The following is a 20,209-nucleotide window of genomic DNA, read 5'->3' on the forward strand; positions in this document are numbered from 1 at the left end:
GACTCCCGTAGTAACCAGGCTATTGTTCACCGTCACTTGAATCAGAGTGTCATAAGGATATTTTCCCACATTAAAGCATCGATTTAGCAATGTTTGAGAAATCATCAGGGTACTTGCCCATTTTCTGTAGAAAGAATCGATTTAGCAACACTGGAGGTAGCGATGTTTGAGAAATCATCATTGCCATTTGAGATGTACTACCTCTGTTCCAAAATATAAGGCATTTTTAGCTTTCTAAGATGGCTTATATTTTGGATCAGAGTAATAACTAACATACAAGAAACTAACATATATTTGTTTTTTGGATTACCTAAATCGATCGCATGATTGTTTAAATGAAAACAATACCTTTTAGTCTTTGATGGCCAGTGAGTGCAGCATCTCTCACATCATACACAATATCATGTACAGTCAATAAAAAAGATTTTAATCCATCACAACCGTTACAAAGAGGTAGGAGAATCAAGAAAATTACATAGTAGCAAGCACTACAAACATCGTGGAGTTGTTCATTTGAGGCCATAATCAATGGGAAGATTGTTTTGTGTAAATGGCAAACTATTTTGGTGTCAATGAAGCTATCACAGTTCAAAGCGTACAAATAAAGGCAGAATTGACCATAAGCTTAAGGGTATGCGTAAATAGGAATTGAACATGGTCATATTTATTATGCCACTAAGCTAACTATTCATTAGAACACATCCTAGTAGAAATTTTGTACAAATCAAGGTAGGCAAAACCAAATATTTTCACACATCATGCTGCATGAGAGTAATTAGTCATTTTCTCACATAAAAATGCTGCAATCCCTTTCTCATAACAATTTCGCACCTGTATTATACCACCAAAAGCTCAATTTAGTTAGTGATCTGCAATTACCTTAACTATTACAATGTTGCCTGAAAGATCCTAAAAGAAAAGACCAGCTAGTAACTTATATTGTTTGGTATTTCACACTTTAAAAGAAATATGTGGACATTATATCATATTTTTATCGAAACGTAGCCTCAACATGTAACTTACATTTCTGATATCAAAAAGGACTTTTGCTGAAGTTGTGCAAGCAATTGGAAGGGAGAGAGGCAGTGGCGGTATTCCGATCCTCCCACCGACGGCGACCGCTTTTGCTCCTCCATAATAGTCATGTTGAACACAAGCTTCTCGGGGGGTCAAGTCCGTGTTCAAAGTAGCCTGGAATTAAATCGAAGCATGACAGTCAGTTGCACCAAGAGGTACAGGGAGGAATTCCAACAAATAAAGAGGTCCAGAGAGCTTACCAAGCCGCTCAAACTGGAACTTGTCACCTAGGGCTGTGGTCGAGAGCGATGGTATAAGGCGCCCTTTAAAATGTCCTTTACAATCTGGAATGCATACCTAGTAATTAGATATACAAGTACCATGGTGTAAATAACTAAATATGCTAGCTCACAGTAATATTTTGAGTCCTTAAGGCGAAAGTCAGTTCTCAATGTAGACAGTTCTTGAGAAAGGAGCATGTAGATAGGTAGCGCATAACAAATTATGAAGCACGGACATAAGGTAAAATGTATAAAGCATCAGAATTAATCAACTAAATATTTCTGCTACTGTAAATTTTATTGTATTCTTCTGAATGTATTTTAAGCAAGTGGCTACATAACAACAAAACGTATTCTTCTAATCATATAGTGAACAAGAGAGGCACCTTGCAGTAGGATGAAGCTGTCATTAGCAGGAGCGTCGGGCCACTTTTTCCATCAAGGTCTATGACTTATCCATCCTTCAAGTTTACAACCTAATTTAGCATATGGAAGCAGCATCAGTTTGGTGGAAACTTCTAAAGACTGAAGCAATATAGTGGTTTGCACTTGCAGCAAGAACAGAATGCCAAACCTATAGAGGATGCAGAATAAACATGGTTTGAGAAGCTGTTTTAAAAGGTTCTTCTCTGATATGATATTCAAGACAGCCATATAGTGGTTTGCACTTGCAGCAAGATTGCAAGGAAGCAATAAAGCAGAGCAATAGCAACAGGGTAAAAAAATACGAAGGTATCTCCACAATGGCTATAGTTGGTGCTCACATAGTAACGCAATAGCAAGAATATGAGATAGGTGAACTTTACTTAGATAACCAGCGCAAATATCTCAGAAGCACTATCACTTTCATGCAGCTAAGAAATTTAGATTAGATGGCACAAATGCATCATTTATAGATCAATATCTTAGAACAATATATGGAATTTATTATATGATATGTAGGACGGATAAACTTAACCTTTCTCAATCCTTTTTCTTCTCCACATTAATAGATTTGCACCGTAACGAAAGAAATGCCAAAATAAAAAAGAAATGCTAGATAGTGTCATTGGCTGCATCATCTCCCGCCTCCCCATGCTACACGATTGTTAATAGAAAATTAGATGACAAATGTGGTATTATCAATGTTCATGTGAAATCAGTCTTTAATCAGCAAGTGCATGGTGAATCCGCAGTGCCACCTCTCCTTGGTCTGGTGACCTCATTCATCTCCTGGGTGAATCTATGCACTCTTAGAAATTATGAAAATGCTAGAGTCCGAACCTGAGTTATAATTTAATTTCAGAAATGAAAACATACAAAGGTAGAATTTGTACAATTGCATATTTGCGTGTGTCAAAAAAAATTCAGAAATGACACCACACAAAGGCTGAGCTATAATCCTATGTGTGTGTCTCAAACAATCTATCACACATATCTTTCCCATGAATCACTAGGCATTTAGCAATAATAGCTTGCACGGGAAGGCTAAAGTCTTTTACATAAGATCGAGTATAAAATCGAGCACTATTCTGTATGGGCCTCTAATCATCCTTGGCTCGTTCTACATCAGAAAAAATGATCACAAAAGTCACGTAAATTATCCAATAGGAGCATGCCATGTGTAAATGTAAACCCTTTTTTTACTGCAAATAGATGTGTGAAATGCATACTCCACCGAACATCAGCCTAACTTGCATGCAAATGTGTCTGTTGTAAGAATGACACACACACAAAGAAGGTTGTCTATAGATGTTTTCGGTCATAACAGACATATAGAAGAACTGAAATCAGGAATTCAAAGCGGGCAGCTGAACCAAGCACAACACGTACAGTAGATCAAAAGTGGAATCAGGACATGAAGGTAATGTAGGATAACGTAGCATAGAAAACAAAAATTTTCCTACGGCGAACACGCAATCCAAGCCAAGATGCAATCTAAAAGACGGTAGCAACGAGGGGATTATCGAGTCTCACCCTTGAAGAGATTCCAAAGCCTACAAGATGAGGCTCTTGTTGCTGCGGTAGACGATCACTTGCCGCTTGCAAAAGCGCGTAGAAGATCTTGATCACGGCGCCACGAACGGGCAGCACCTCCGTACTCGGTCACACGTTCGGTTGTTGATGAAGACGACGTTCACCTCCCCGTTCCAGCGGGCAGCGGAAGTAGTAGCTCCTCTTGAATCCGACAGCACGACGGCGTGATGTCGGTGGCGGTGGAGAAATCCGGCGGAGCTTCGCTAAGCGTGCGGGATATGGTGGAGGAGCGGGGCGCTAGGGTTTGGGGAGAGGGGGTGGCCGGCCACTATAGGGGGCGGCCAAGGTGGTGGCTTTTGTGTGGCAGGCCCCCTCCCCTATGCCCCTCATTATATAGGTGGAAGCCCCAAGTGTTGGACTACAAGTCTCCGAATAAGACCCGAACCCAAAACCTTCCATATGGTGGGAAACCTTCCCAAGCTAGGATTCCCACTAGAGGTGGGAATTCCACCTACCATATGGGGGGGTGGCCGGCCCCTTATGGGGGAGTCCACTTGGGACTCCACCCCACTATGGTTGGCCGGCCATGGAGGTGGAGTCCCATGTGGACTCCACCTTCCTAGGTGTGTTCTTCCGGACTTTTCTAGAACCTTCTAGAACCTTCCATAGAACCTTCCGAATCATTTTAATTCACATAAAATGACATCCTATATATGAATCTTATTATCCGGACCATTCCGGAACTCCTCGTGATGTCCGGGATCTCATCCGGGACTCCGAACAAATATTCGAACTCCATTCCATATTCAAGTTCTACTATTTCAACATCCAACTTTAAGTGTGTCACCCTACGGTTCGCGAACTATGCAGACACACTCCGACCAATAACCAATAGCGGGATCTGGAGATCCATAATGGCTCCCACATATTCAACGATGACTTTAGTGATCGAATGAACCATTCACATACGATACCAATTCCCTTTGTCACGCGATATTTTACTTGTCCGAGGTTTGATCATCGGTATCACACTATACCTTGTTCAACCTCGTCTCTGACAAGTACTCTTTACTCGTACCGTGGTATGTGGTCTCTTATGAACTTATTCATATGCTTGCAAGACATTAGACGACATTCCACCGAGAGGGCCCAGAGTATATCTATCCGTCATCGGGATAGACAAATCCCACTGTTGATCCATATGCCTCAACTCATACTTTCCGGATACTTAATCCCACCTTTATAACCACCCATTTACGCAGTGGTGTTTGATGTAATCAAAGTACCTTTCCGGTATAAGTGATTTACATGATCTCATGGTCACAAGGACTAGGTAACTATGTAACGAAAGCTTATAGCAAATAACTTAATGACGTGATCTTATGCTACGCTTAATTGGGTGTGTCCATTACATCATTCATATAATGATATAATCTTGTTATTAATAACATCCAATGTTCATGATTATGAAACTAATCATCTATTAATCAACAAGCTAGTTAAGAGGCTTACTAGGGACTCTTTGTTGTTTACATATCACACATGTATCAATGTTTCAGTTAATACAATTATAGCATGGTATATAAACATTTATCATAAACATAAAGATATATAATAACCACTTTTATTATTGCCTCTTGGGCATATCTCCAACAGTCTCCCACTTGCACTAGAGTCAATAATCTAGATTACATTGTAAGGTACCTAACACCCATGGCATTCTGGTGTTGGTCATGCTTTGCCCTAGGGAGAGCTTTAGTCAACGGATCTGCTACATTCAGATCAGTGTGTACTTTGCAAATCTTTACTTCTCCATCTTCGATGTACTCGCGAATCGAATGATAACGCAGCTTGATATGCTTCAGCCTCTTGTGTGACCTTGGTTCTTGTGCATTAGCAATGGCACCCATGTTGTCACAGTAGATGACTAGTGGGTCCAATGCACTAGGAACCACACCGAGCTCTACAATGAACCTCTTCATCCATACCGCTTCTGATGAAGCCTCTGAAGCCGCTATGTACTCCGATTCTGTTGAGGATTTCGCCACCGTACACTGCTTCGAGCTTGCCCACCATCGCAGCACCATTCAATATAAACACGTACCCAGATTGTGACTTAGAGTCATCAGGATCAGTGTTCCAACTTGCATCGGTGTAACTTGTTACAACGAGCTCTTGGTCACCTCCATAACAAAGAAACATATCCTTAGTTCTTTTCAAGTACTTCAGGATATTCTTGACCGCTGTCCAGTGTTCCATTCCTGGATCACTTTGATATCTGCTAGTCAAACTAACAGCATGTGCTATATCCGGTCTTGTACATAGCATGGCATACATGATAGAGCCTACTGCCGAGGCATAGGGGATCTGACTCATCCTTTCTCTTTCTTCTGCCGTAGCCGGACCTTGAGTCTTACTCAAGACCTTGCCTGGTAACATAGGTAAGAATCCTTTCTTACTTTCATCCATTCTAAAAAATTTTAGAATCTTGTCCAGGTATGTACTCTGTGATAGCCCTATTAGACGTCTTGATCTATCTCTATAAATCTTGATGCCTAATATATATGATGCTTCACCAAGGTCTTTCATTGAAAAACTATTATTCAAATAACCTTTTACACTGCTTAATAGTTCTATATCATTCCCAATCAATAATATGTCATCTACATATAATATCAGGAACGCTACAGAGCTCCCACTCACTTTCTTGTAAATACAGGCCTCTCCATGACACTGTATAAACCCGAAGTCTTTGATCACCTTATCAAAGCGTCGGTTCCAACTTCTTGATGCTTGCTTCAGTCCATAGATTGAACGCTGAAGTTTGCATACTTTGTCAGCATTTTTAGGATCGACAAAACCTTTGGGTTGTACCATATACAACTCTTCCTCAATGTCTCCATTAAGGAATGCCGTTTTGACATCCATCTGCCAAATCTCATAATCGAAAAATGCAGCTATTGCTAACAAAATCCTCACAGATTTCAGCTTCGCTACAGGTGAGAAAGTCTCATCGTAGTCAACACCTTGAATTTGTCGGAAACCCTTTGCGACAAGTCGAGCTTTATAGACAGTAATATTACCATCAGCATCTGTTTTTCTCTTGAAGATCCATTTATTCTCGACAGCCTTTCGGCTATCAGGTAATTCTACCAAAGTCCATACTTTGTTATCATACATGGATCCCATTTCGGATTTCATGGCTTCTTGCCATTTGTTGGAATCTGGGCTCATCATCGCTTCTTCATACGTCGCAGGGTCTTCATCATTGTTATCCATAATCATGACATTTAGACAAGGATCATACCAATCTGGAGTGGCACGTTGTCAACACCCGGATTTTTAAGTCCGGATGCCTATTATGTCATACATCGCAATCCCAGGAATATTGTTGTTGCGAGGCATAATAGTTAAGTATCACAGTCATCATTCATTACAAACCATAAAGTCTTACAACTTGGAATCACATGATCCATATTACATAAATAGTTGATCTATTGATCAACGAACTGGTCAACGAACATAACACAAGTTCATAGCGGAAGCGTAAGATACAAGGACTCTATAGTCCACAGGCCAACGCTTGACGTCAGGAGTAGTCCTAGTTGTCGTAGACGTCCTGCTGTCCATCATCTTCATACTGCTGCGCCTCTTCATAGTCTGGCCATTTGAATAGCCAGGGACACAGCCGTGAGTACTTTAAAGTACTCGCAAACTAATACTAGTGTAAGTACTACCAATTCTAGTAAAGGGGTACTAAGCTCTAGTTTCTTTTGCATAAAGCCAATTTTGAGTTCACAAGTATTGGAAAGAAAGACTCTTCATGTACTAACTACTCAAGTGGGAAGTACATTAGTGTCATTCCCACAACTCAAGTTGTGATTCAAAAACAAGTCACCAATTCACCATTCATTGCATCACTATTTTCAAATAATCTGACACTGGTAACAGTATGGCCTTTCCAACCGTCCGTAACCGTGGACACGGCTATTCGAATAGATTTACACCCTGCAGAGGTTGCACACTTGTGCCACAACATTTGATTTCATCCGTCGGGATAACCCCGAATCATCGTAACACAGTACGCGGATCATCAACCATAACCTTTCATTTATAAACTCTAGTATGAGCACCTCTCCCCATGAGCTTGGCCTCCCAGTGAAGACCAACTGTCAACCTGGGAACTGCACAGGGCTTGGCCGTACAATTCACCTTCAATTCACATCATTCATCAACAACGGAGGCAGCCTCGGCATAACCCCTATGATGTGTGTTTAGAGGGAACCCATACTAAGGTACATAAACTTCTAGTTAAGCCCTTACCCATAATCAGGTATTGTGGGGGTACTTATAACTTGGAAAGGTATCGCATCCAAACTAATATTAGTTTTTTATCAAAAATCACTATCTTCTCTTGGTCATATTCACCTTCAAAACTCATTTCATAAATTTCATCATCATCATTATTTCACCACACATGTTCCCATCTAGAGTAGTCATTTTTAATTTAGCACTAGCATCTAGATATGAGGGGTGCTAAGTATATTGCTTTGCTTATAGGCTAACTTTGATACCCTTGTACTAATCTAACATTAACCCCATAGAATCATGAATCAAAAAGTACTTTGATAACCCAAAGCAATAAAGCTTGCAAATAAAACTTGTAATAAAACTTGGGATAGGCTTAGGCTTCATAAGAAAAGATGAGAGTGCCTTGTCCTGGATAGGACTTTGCACTTGCAAGAATATTAGCTTGCAACCATAGAACTTGCAAAGGTGTTAGCTTGCCTTGGTTGTTGATGTGCTCAAAGTTCTCTTCTTCTTCTGGGTAGAATCCTTCCTCTTCCTGGTATTCTCCGGTACTAGCGTCTATACACGAATACGAGGATACAATCACTCAACAGATCGAGAGCTATACTAAGCACATCATCACTTCACACAAACTATGCTAGGCATACATTTAATACCATTAGGTGCATTGGTTTTCTTTATTGAGGAAAAATAATTTCCTCTCATTACATATGTAAATGATAGTTTCCATTTAGTTCTTGAGGAAAATAATTTCCTCTCATTATATCTTCTTAATATTTAATTTCTCAAACAATCCTACATGAATTTAGGTTGACCTAAGTCAACCCTTCATCCTCATTATTGGAGAAAATGATTTAAATGAGGTAGAGTACCTCATACCATTTAATAATGCTACATATATTTTAAATCTCCAAGTAATTCATATAAGAGTGCTTGGACCAGGGTACAAACATCACATGAATTTATTTGGGACAAGATTTAAATGAAGTATAACACCTCATATGATTTGCATAATATTTTAGGACAATATCACTTAGAGAAAATAGCCATATTGTCCCTTACTTAAGCTAGGGCATGATCATGCAAGGTGACCATATCAATTTATTGCATAATCAATTAGTGTAAGTAATATTTGAGCTACTAGAGTTGGAATTAACTTAATATCTATTTTATTTGATTTTTAATAATTATTTGAGTAGGGAAAAGTCCCTGCCTTGTTATTTTTATCGAATTAATTCTACAACGAATCTGGTCATGAGACCAGTGGCATATTGTAGATAATTTCACTAGCTGTCCAAATATATAAAATTTGCTAAATTTGGCCAAGCCAAACAATTTCTATGCAATTTCAAAGTTGGGTCCAGTGGGGGAATTCCACTAAATTATTTAAATGAAATTTGAATTAAAGGGCCGGCGGGAAATGAAACTGGGCCAGATTCGAATAAAAATGGCCCAGTCCAGCCCAGTAACGTTTCGGGCCAGCTGACAGAGGGGCCCGCGCGTCAGCGGGTGAGGCTTACCGAAACGGTACGGGGCGCTGAGGAGCGTTGGATCAGAAGAAGATCGTGCGGCTGGGCGTCGTCGTCGTCGCCGGGGGGAAGAGGTTGCTGCCGCGGTGGAGGTAGGGGGTCGGCGGCGAGCTGGAGCTCCGGCGAGGGTCAGCGACGGTGCAGGACGGCGTTGTCGATGATGAGGAGTGCGCTGGTACCCGTGGCGTCTCCGATGGTGGCCGAAATCAACGGCGGTGATCTCAGGTCTGCCGCGGGCTCCGGCGAGAAATTGGAGGGCTCCGGTGAGCAATCGAGGGAGAGAGAGGGTCGAGGAGATCGAGGAGGGAGAGGGGAGTGGGGCGGTGTGAAGGAATTGGCCGCGGGTGTCCTCCTTTTATAGTGGGCGAGATGGCCGTGAGGGGTGCGGCAAGGTCGACAGCGGGGCGGCGTCTCCGGCGAGGGAATCGGGTCGGCGACATTAGCGCTAGCTAGGCGGCGTCCAGGCGGTGCTAGGGCGCTAGCTAGCTAGGTGGGGGACGGCTTGTGAAGCGAGCGCGACGATGATCTCTGGCGGTACGGGCGCGGGATTCCGGCGAGGTGGTCGTTGGCGGCCGGGGTTGCGCAAGCACGGGCGCGTGTCTGGCGGGTTGGCGCTGTGGCGGCGATGCTCAAGGCGCAGCGAGGGGGTCCGGGGAAGGCGTCGAGCGGCGAGGCGACATGTGGCCTGTGCTGCCCGTGGCGCGCGCGTGTGCGACGCTCACGGCATGCGCAGGACGTCGTGGGCGCGTCCGTGTCTGGCGCGTGCAGGGCTTCCCTCCGGTAATGGCGGTGCTAGGCAGGAGTAGGGAGGCAAGGTGGAGCTCCAGGACATGGTGGGCAGTGCTGGAGAGGGAAGGAGAGGAGGGGAGTGTGGCATGGTGGAACATGGTCGGCATGGCCATGTCCATGCCAAGCTAGGGCTTCTCCCTAGGGTTACTATGCTAGGGTTGGCTGCAGAGGGGACCAGGGAGCAAGGTAGGGTTCAGGTGTGAGAGATAGGGTTAGGCAAACACTATTTCAAATAGTGTTGGTATTTATTCCATAATTGAATTTTGATGTAATTCACCAAATTTGGTTTAATTCAAATAGTTGGCCAATTGGAAATGTGTGTGTTTAGATAGGTTGTATTTGACCAGAGAAGGTGAGAGGTGGTGGTGTAGTTTTCAAATTTAAGGAAAAGCACAAAGGGACAAAGTGAGATTGTTGATCATAATATAAAGTTCCAACTTTGGATGAACCTAGCTATTGTTCAGAGATGATTTTTGCATGGTGCTCTTTACAAAAAGTGTTCACCTTGATGTTCTCTTGGATGACATGCAAAGAGTTGGGAAATTTTATTTTAAAAATTTCGAAATGCAGGGGCTCAAAGTAGTGATCAGACTAGAAATGGCAGATTTGGCCATAATCACATGTGAGCACAATTTGAGTGAGATTTTGATTTGAATTGTGTTTCTTTGATTCAAACAGTTGTAATAAGTGTGTAGTAACATTATTCAAATAATGGTGAAGACCAAAATGGTCTAGGTTCCAAATTTATAAAAATGGCATAGAGCCATATGTGATGGTTTGTGATTTTCTAACCTTTTATTCTTTTATATTTCTTGTCTTTACTTTGACCAGAGTGAGGTTTATTTGGGGTTTGATTGAGTTGGGAAAAAGGTTCACACCAGTTTGGGACAAGGTGGGTGCCTAGGTCAAATTTTAATATTTTGGTTAAGTGTCACATATGCCTCTATGCATATGTTTGATTTTATTTTGTTTATCACTTGAATTGGTTGATAAGTACTTTATTGAGTGTGTTGAGGTATTCCAAATCATCTACCCATTTTAACACTCAAGGTTGGAGCCTTTGCACAAAGTGGCCATAGGCTTGCATATGCCTTTCTCTTATTTAAGATCTTTCCTTTTTATTTTATTTTTCAAAGGTGGGTGACAAGAGGGATGAGGTTTAGGGTTTAGTGAGGTTCACCATGGTTCACCACTATTTAGAAAAATAAGAGAGGTAGGGTTCAAGAATTTACACATTAGGGCTATATGCCTACATATGTCTTTTTCTTTATTTTGGGATTTCTCAAAATAGACCCACTTGGTTTTGAGAAGGTTAGGGTTTAGGTTTTTCTTATTTGATTTCTCTTTTCTTTTATTTGGTTTGTGATCTTCACTTGATCACTTTAAGGTTTTAGGGTTTATCACATAAGCATACTAACACTCATCATGGCCAAAAACACAAGTAATGGGTATGAGCACTATGCATAGCACTCTATATAGGAAAAGTTTTTGTTGGTTCTCATTTTTGGAAAAAGGAATTTCATTTTCTGTTTGTTTTAAAAATTTGGGATGTTACAAACCCTTCCCCCTTAAACAAATCTCGTCCCGAGATTTTAAGAAAAGCTAGGTTCCTAAGAGAGATTGGGCGGTATGATTTAACAGGAAGACATACTTGGCATGTTCTGAGGTGCTTCTTGAGCTTCAGTGGCAGTCATGTTGTAGTAGCGGCCGTTGTTGTTCTGGTTCTTTCTTGCGGCAAAGCGGCGTTGGTTCTGAGCAGGTGCAGCGGTGTTGGCGGCAATCTTGGCGAGTCTCTTGGGGAACTCATTGGAGTAATGCCCAACTACTCCACACTCATAACAAGTGATGGTGGCCTTGTCCTTGGTGGCGACGGGGATGGCATTGCTTCCAGTCTTTGGACCTGTGGTGTTGTTGTTGTTGTTCCCGTTGTTGTTGGTGTTGGGGTTGTTCTTGGTGGGGTGATTGTTGTTGTTGCCTCCGGGCTTCGGGGGTCCTCCATGGTTATTGGTGTAGTTTGGGCGGTAAGTCTGGGCAGTGGGCTTGTTGTATTTTGGAGTAAATCCTCCAGATGAGTTGTTGCGGTACTTCTGGGTATTGCTGGACCCATGCTGGTTCATCATCCGGCGTTTGCGATTCTCATTGGCTTGGTGAAGCTTCCCTTCCATCTGGATGGCTGAGTCCACCAGGGCTTCTAGATCAGCAAAGGGAATGTTGACCAGTACAGTTTGCATCTCGTCGTGCAGTCCGTTCAGAAATCTTTCCTTCCTCTTCTCATTGGTGTCGGTTTCGTCCGGGGCGTACCTTGACAGAGTGAGGAATCTGTCGCGGTATTCTACCACGGACATTCGGCCTTGCTTGAGTTCGCGGAACTCGTCTCTCATCTTCTTGATCAGTCCTTGGGGCACATGATACTTGCTAAACTTCAGCTTGAAGTCTTCCCAGGTCATCATTTGTCCCGCATTCATTGCGCGGGCGCTTGTCCACCAGGCTCTTGCAGGTCCTGACAGGTAGTGGGTGGCGAACAGTACTTTCTCTGCGGCTTCAACTCCCGCAACTTCTAAGTTGTTTTCCATAGTCTGTAGCCAGTCATCAGCGTCTAGTGGCTCTTCTGTCTTGCTGAAAATAGGTGGGTTGGTGTTCTGAAAGTTCTTCAGCTTCGACCCAGGGTGGTCGTTGTTTCCATGTCCGTTGTGGTTCTGAGCGATCTGCTGCAATGCAGCAATGTTGCCTTGGCGTTCAGCTCTTTCGGCTTCTCGGTCTGCCATCATCATCTCTAACATCTGCATCATGGCGTCTTGGTTTGCACCGCGGGTTGGTGGGGCCATCTGATTATCGAGGTAGATGCGAAGATAAGAGGGAAATTTCTATGGTTTGTTTGAGTTAAAGTTCAAAAAAATTTAGAAGTTCAAAACTTGAAAACTTGAGTAGTGTTGAAGGGGTAAAACCAACAACACTTTTTCATTCATACCAAACATCACACATTACAAATCTAACACACCGTTGGTTTGAAGAACCATTCATTCGCTCTATGATACAAAGGGATCCGGATACAAACTCACACCTACGATAGTGCTTTAGTGATACTACTCTTCATTTTCATGGGTGATGTGCTTAGCGACCAGCGTGGGCGTTGTCCAACTCCTTGCGGGTCTTGTGTAGCAGGAAGTCCAGGCATGCGACATAGTAGTTCATCTCCGGGTGCGGTGGCATGGTTAGTGGTCTTCCCATGGGGTCATGTCTTGGGTAGTAGACAAAGCGAGTGTTCTTGATCTTGTTCTCATTTTGTCCGCACAGACGGGCAATTGCTTCTTGCATGGCTTTGGCTATTCCATCCTTCCAAGTGTTTCCCGTTACAGAAAACCAGATGGTTTCCCATATTGGGGCTCCAAGTTTTCCTCTCAGATCTGCCGTAACTTCCCACCGAGGTGGTCCTCCTGACGGATGGTTGAGGGGTATGCCGAAGAACTCGGGATACGGGCGTCCTAAATATTCCACTAGTTGCTTCAAATCCTTTTCGAACATTAGGTGTCCTCCGTGGCCAAGCTGGTAGGATTCTAATTGGTATTCCATCTGTGAGCAATTTAAGATGAGTAAGTTAGAGAAGTGATCAAGGGTGCAAACTTTTATGTAGAATTACAAAGAAGTATAGCATAACTTTCTCTCTTTGAAACAGATCTCCAGGATAAGAGTGAGAATAATTTTTCATAATATTTCACTTCATTTGTTTTTGAAACTAAATTTTTCAGGACGTCCATTCTAACTAGGGTCTCCTAAGGTCAAACAATGTCTCTGATACCAACTTGTCAACACCCGGATTTTTAAGTCCGGATGCCTATTATGTCATACATCGCAATCCCAGGAATATTGTTGTTGCGAGGCATAATAGTTAAGTATCACAGTCATCATTCATTACAAACCATAAAGTCTTATAACTTGGAATCACATGATCCATATTACATAAATAGTTGATCTATTGATCAACGAACTGGTCAACGAACATAACACAAGTTCATAGCGGAAGCGTAAGATACAAGGACTCTATAGTCCACAGGCCAACGCTTGACGTCAGGAGTAGTCCTAGTTGTCGTAGACGTCCTGCTGTCCATCATCTTCATACTGCTGCGCCTCTTCATAGTCTGGCCATTTGAATAGCCAGGGACACAGCCGTGAGTACTTTAAAGTACTCGCAAACTAATACTAGTGTAAGTACTACCAATTCTAGTAAAGGGGTACTAAGCTCTAGTTTCTTTTGCATAAAGCCAATTTTGAGTTCACAAGTATTGGAAAGAAAGACTCTTCATGTACTAACTACTCAAGTGGGAACATTAGTGTCATTCCCACAACTCAAGTTGTGATTCAAAAACAAGTCACCAATTCACCATTCATTGCATCATTTTCAAATAATCTGACACTGGTAACAGTATGGCCTTTCCAACCGTCCGTAACCGTGGACACGGCTATTCGAATAGATTTACACCCTGCAGAGGTTGCACACTTGTGCCACAACATTTGATTTCATCCGTCGGGATAACCCCGAATCATCGTAACACAGTACGCGGATCATCAACCATAACCTTTCATTTATAAACTCTAGTATGAGCACCTCTCCCCATGAGCTTGGCCTCCCAGTGAAGACCAACTGTCAACCTGGGAACTGCACAGGGCTTGGCCGTACAATTCACCTTCAATTCACATCATTCATCAACAACGGAGGCAGCCTCGGCATAACCCCTATGATGTGTGTTTAGAGGGAACCCATACTAAGGTACATAAACTTCTAGTTAAGCCCTTACCCATAATCAGGTATTGTGGGGGTACTTATAACTTGGAAAGGTATCGCATCCAAACCAATATTAGTTTTTTTATCAAAAATCACTATCTTCTCTTGGTCATATTCACCTTCAAAACTCATTTCATAAATTTCATCATCATCATTATTTCACCACACATGTTCCCATCTAGAGTAGTCATTTTTAATTTAGCACTAGCATCTAGATATGAGGGGTGCTAAGTATATTGCTTTGCTTATAGGCTAACTTTGATACCCTTGTACTAATCTAACATTAACCCCATAGAATCATGAATCAAAAAGTACTTTGATAACCCAAAGCAATAAAGCTTGCAAATAAAACTTGTAATAAAACTTGGGATAGGCTTAGGCTTCATAAGAAAAGATGAGAGTGCCTTGTCCTGGATAGGACTTTGCACTTGCAAGAATATTAGCTTGCAACCATAGAACTTGCAAAGGTGTTAGCTTGCCTTGGTTGTTGATGTGGTCAAAGTTCTCTTCTTCTTCTGGGTAGAATCCTTCCTCTTCCTGGTATTCTCCGGTACTAGCGTCTATACATGAATACGAGGATACAATCACTCAACAGATCGAGAGCTATACTAAGCACATCATCACTTCACACAAACTATGCTAGGCATACATTTAATACCATTAGGTGCATTGGTTTTCTTTATTGAGGAAAAATAATTTCCTCTCATTACATATGTAAATGATAGTTTCCATTTAGTTCTTGAGGAAAATAATTTCCTCTCATTATATCTTCTTAATATTTAATTTCTCAAACAATCCTACATGAATTTAGGTTGACCTAAGTCAACCCTTCATCCTCATTATTTGAGAAAATGATTTAAATGAGGTAGAGTACCTCATACCATTTAATAATGCTACATATATTTTAAATCTCCAAGTAATTCATATAAGAGTGCTTGGACCAGGGTACAAACATCACATGAATTTATTTGGGACAAGATTTAAATGAAGTATAACACCTCATATGATTTGCATAATATTTTAGGACAATATCACTTAGAGAAAATAGCCATATTGTCCCTTACTTAAGCTAGGGCATGATCATGCAAGGTGACCATACCAATTTATTGCATAATCAATTAGTGTAAGTAATATTTGAGCTACTAGAGTTGGAATTAACTTAATATCTATTTTATTTGAGTTTTAATAATTATTTGAGTAGGGAAAAGTCCCTGCCTTGTTATTTTTATCGAATTAATTCTACAAAGAATCTGGTCATGAGACCAGTGGCATATTGTAGATAATTTCACTAGCTGTCCAAATATATAAAATTTGCTAAATTTGGCCAAGCCAAACAATTTCTATGCAATTTCAAAGTTGGGTCCAGTGGGGGAATTCCACTAAATTATTTAAATGAAATTTGAATTAAAGGGCCGGCGGGAAATGAAACTGGGCCAGATTCGAATAAAAATGGCCCAGTCCAGCCCAGTAACGTTTCGGGCCAGCTGACAGAGGGGCCCGCGCGTCAGCGGGTGAGGCTTACCGAAACGGTACGGGGCGCTGAGGAGCGTTGGATCAGAAGAAGATCGTGCGGCTGGGCGTCGTCGTCGTCGCCGGGGGGAAGAGGTTGCTGCCGCGGCGGAGGTAGGGGGTCGGCGGCGAGCTGGAGCTCCGGCGAGGGTCAGCGACGGTGCAGGACGGCGTTGTCGATGATGAGGAGTGCGCTGGTACCCGTGGCGTCTCCGATGGTGGCCGAAATCAACGGCGGTGATCTCAGGTCCGCCGCGGGCTCCGGCGAGAAATTGGAGGGCTCCGGTGAGCAATCGAGGGAGAGAGAGGGTCGAGGAGATCGAGGAGGGAGCGGGGAGTGGGGCGGTGTGAAGGAATTGGCCGCGGGTGTCCTCCTTTTATAGTGGGCGAGATGGCCGTGAGGGGTGCGGCAAGGTCGACAGCGGGGCGGCGTCTCCGGCGAGGGAATCGGGTCGGCGACATTAGCGCTAGCTAGGCGGCGTCCAGGCGGTGCTAGGGCGCTAGCTAGCTAGGTGGGGGACGGCTTGTGAAGCGAGCGCGACGATGATCTCTGGCGGTACGGGCGCGGGATTCCGGCGAGGTGGTCGTTGGTGGCCGGGGTTGCGCAAGCACGGGCGCGTGTCTGGCGGGTTGGCGCTGTGGCGGCGATGCTCAAGGCGCAGCGAGGGGGTCCGGGGAAGGCGTCGAGCGGCGAGGCGACATGTGGCCTGTGCTGCCCGTGGCGCGCGCGTGTGCGACGCTCACGGCATGCGCAGGACGTCGTGGGCGCGTCCGTGTCTGGCGCGTGCAGGGCTTCCCTCCGGTAATGGCGGTGCTAGGCAGGAGTAGGGAGGCAAGGTGGAGCTCCAGGACATGGTGGTCAGTGCTGGAGAGGGAAGGAGAGGAGGGGAGTGTGGCATGGTGGAACATGGTCGGCATGGCCATGTCCATGCCAAGCTAGGGCTTCTCCCTAGGGTTACTATGCTAGGGTTGGCTGCAGAGGGGACCAGGGAGCAAGGTAGGGTTCAGGTGTGAGAGATAGGGTTAGGCAAACACTATTTCAAATAGTGTTGGTATTTATTCCATAATTGAATTTTGATGTAATTCACCAAATTTGGTTTAATTCAAATAGTTGGCCAATTGGAAATGTGTGTGTTTAGATAGGTTGTATTTGACCAGAGAAGGTGAGAGGTGGTGGTGTAGTTTTCAAATTTAAGGAAAAGCACAAAGGGACAAAGTGAGATTGTTGATCATAATATAAAGTTCCAACTTTGGATGAACCTAGCTATTGTTCAGAGATGATTTTTGCATGGTGCTCTTTACAAAAAGTGTTCACCTTGATGTTCTCTTGGATGACATGCAAAGAGTTGGGAAATTTTATTTTAAAAATTTCGAAATGCAGGGGCTCAAAGTAGTGATCAGACTAGAAATGGCAGATTTGGCCATAATCACATGTGAGCACAATTTGAGTGAGATTTTGATTTGAATTGTGTTTCTTTGATTCAAACAGTTGTAATAAGTGTGTAGTAACATTATTCAAATAATGGTGAAGACCAAAATGGTCTAGGTTCAAAATTTATAAAAATGGCATAGAGCCATATGTGATGGTTTGTGATTTTCTAACCTTTTATTCTTTTATTTTTCTTGTCTTTACTTTGACCAGAGTGAGGTTTATTTGGGGTTTGATTGAGTTGGGAAAAAGGTTCACACCAGTTTGGGACAAGGTGGGTGCCTAGGTCAAATTTTAATATTTTGGTTAAGTGTCACATATGCCTCTATGCATATGTTTGATTTTATTTTGTTTATCACTTGAATTGGTTGATAAGTACTTTATTGAGTGTGTTGAGGTATTCCAAATCATCTACCCATTTTAACACTCAAGGTTGGAGCCTTTGCACAAAGTGGCCACATGCTTGCATATGCCTTTCTCTTATTTAAGATCTTTCCTTTTTATTTTATTTTTCAAAGGTGGGTGACAAGAGGGATGAGGTTTAGGGTTTAGTGAGGTTCACCATGGTTCACCACTATTTAGAAAAATAAGAGAGGTAGGGTTCAAGAATTTACACATTAGGGCTATATGCCTACATATGTCTTTTTCTTTATTTTGGGATTTCTCAAAATAGACCCACTTGGTTTTGAGAAGGTTAGGGTTTAGGTTTTTCTTATTTGATTTCTCTTTTCTTTTATTTGGTTTGTGATCTTCACTTGATCACTTTAAGGTTTTAGGGTTTATCACATAAGCATACTAACACTCATCATGGCCAAAAACACAAGTAATGGGTATGAGCACTATGCATAGCACTCTATATAGGAAAAGTTTTTGTTGGTTCTCATTTTTGGAAAAAGGAATTTCATTTTCTGTTTGTTTTAAAAATTTGGGATGTTACACACGTTCCCTTGTCGATCTGCGAGGTTCAGTAGCTATCTCATTTAAAGTTTCATGATCATTATCATTAGCTTCCTCTGTTGCTGGTGTAGGTGGCACAGGAACATCTTTCGGTACTGCGCTACTCTGATCAACGAGTAGAGATTCTTCAATCTCATCGAGTTCTACTTTTTTTCCAGTCACTTCTTTAGTGAGAAATTCTTTCTCAAGAAAGGTTCCGTTCTTAGCAACAAAGATCTTGCCTTCGGACCTGTGATAGAAAGTGTACCCTATAGTTTCCTTAGGGTATCCTATGAAGACGCATTTCTCCGCTTTGGGTTCTAGCTTGTCCGGTTGTAACTTTTTTACATAGGCTTCGCAACCCCAAACTTTTAGGAACGACAGCTTAGGTTTCTTATTAAACCATACGGTGTCGTTTCAACGGATTTTGATGGTGCTCTATTTAAAGTGAATGCGGCTGTCTCTAATGCATAACTCCAAAATGATAAAGGTAAATCAGTAAGAGACATCATAGAACGAACCATATCTAAGAGAGTTCGATTACGACGTTCAGACACACCGTTTCGTTGTGGTGTTCCCGGCGGTGTCAATTGTGAAAGTATTCCGCATTTCTTTAAATGCATGCCAAACTCATAACTCAGATATTCACCTCCGCGATCAGATCGTAGAAATTTAATCTTCTTGTTACGTTGATTTTCTACTTCACTTTGGAATTCCTTAAACTTCTCGAAAGTTTCGGATTTATGTTTCATTAAATAGATATACCCATATCTACTCAAATCATCTGTGAAGGTTAGAACATAACGATAGCCACCGCGCGATGCTACACTCATTGGTCCACACACATCTATATGTATGATTTCCAATAAGTCAGTAGCTCGCTCCATCATACCCGAGAATGGAGTCTTAGTCATTTTTCCCATCAGACATGCTTCGCATCTATCAAGTGACTCAAAATCAAGTGATTCAAGTAATCCATCGGTATGGAGTTTCTTCATGCGTTTCACTCCAATATGACCAAGACGACAGTGCCACATATAAGTAGAATTATCATTCAATTTAATTCGCTTAGCGTCAATGTTATGTATATGTGTATCACTACTATCGAGATCTAACAGAAATAAGCCATTCTTTTCAGGTGCTCGACCATAAAAGATATTATTCATAAAAATAGAACAACCATTATTCTCAGATTTGAATGAATAACCGTCTTGCATTAAACAAGATCCAGATATAATGTTCATGCTTAACGCGGGTACAAAATAACAATTATTTAGGCTTAAAACTAATCCCGAAGGTAGATGTAGAGGAAGTGTGCCGACAGCGATCACATCGACTTTGGATCCATTTCCAACGCGCATCGTCACTTCATCCTTCAGTAGTCTTCGTTTATTCTTTAGTTCCTGTTTCGAGTTACAAATATGAGCAACCGAACCAGTATCAAATACCCAGGTACTAGTACGAGAACAAGTGAGATAAACATCTATAACATGTATATCAGATATACCTTCTTTCTTCTTCTTGACAAGGCCGCTCTTCAGATCCGCCAAATACTTGGAGCAATTACGCTTCCAGTGTCCCTTCTCCTTGCAGTAATAGCACTCAGTATCAGGCTTAGGGCCAGACTTAGGTTTCACAGGAGGCGTGGCAGCTTTCTTGCCACTCTTCTTGT

At 42.3% G+C, this 20,209-nt stretch overlaps 1 long non-coding RNA gene across 3 annotated transcripts in view; it reads right to left on the reverse strand.

The window, feature by feature from the left end:
* Positions 1-2,443: 2,443 nt before the first annotated feature.
* The window catches only part of LOC127292962 (uncharacterized), a 31,630-nt gene continuing 13,864 nt past the window's right edge, over positions 2,444-20,209 (reverse strand). For all 3 annotated transcript variants that reach the window (XR_011742575.1, XR_011742576.1, XR_011742574.1), the window contains exon 7: positions 2,444-2,510. This is a non-coding gene — a long non-coding RNA (uncharacterized lncRNA). The remainder of the gene's footprint in view (positions 2,511-20,209) is intronic.

Source organism: Lolium perenne, chromosome 4, assembly GCF_019359855.2.
Source record: "Lolium perenne isolate Kyuss_39 chromosome 4, Kyuss_2.0, whole genome shotgun sequence".
Classification (NCBI taxonomy): domain Eukaryota; kingdom Viridiplantae; phylum Streptophyta; class Magnoliopsida; order Poales; family Poaceae; genus Lolium; species Lolium perenne.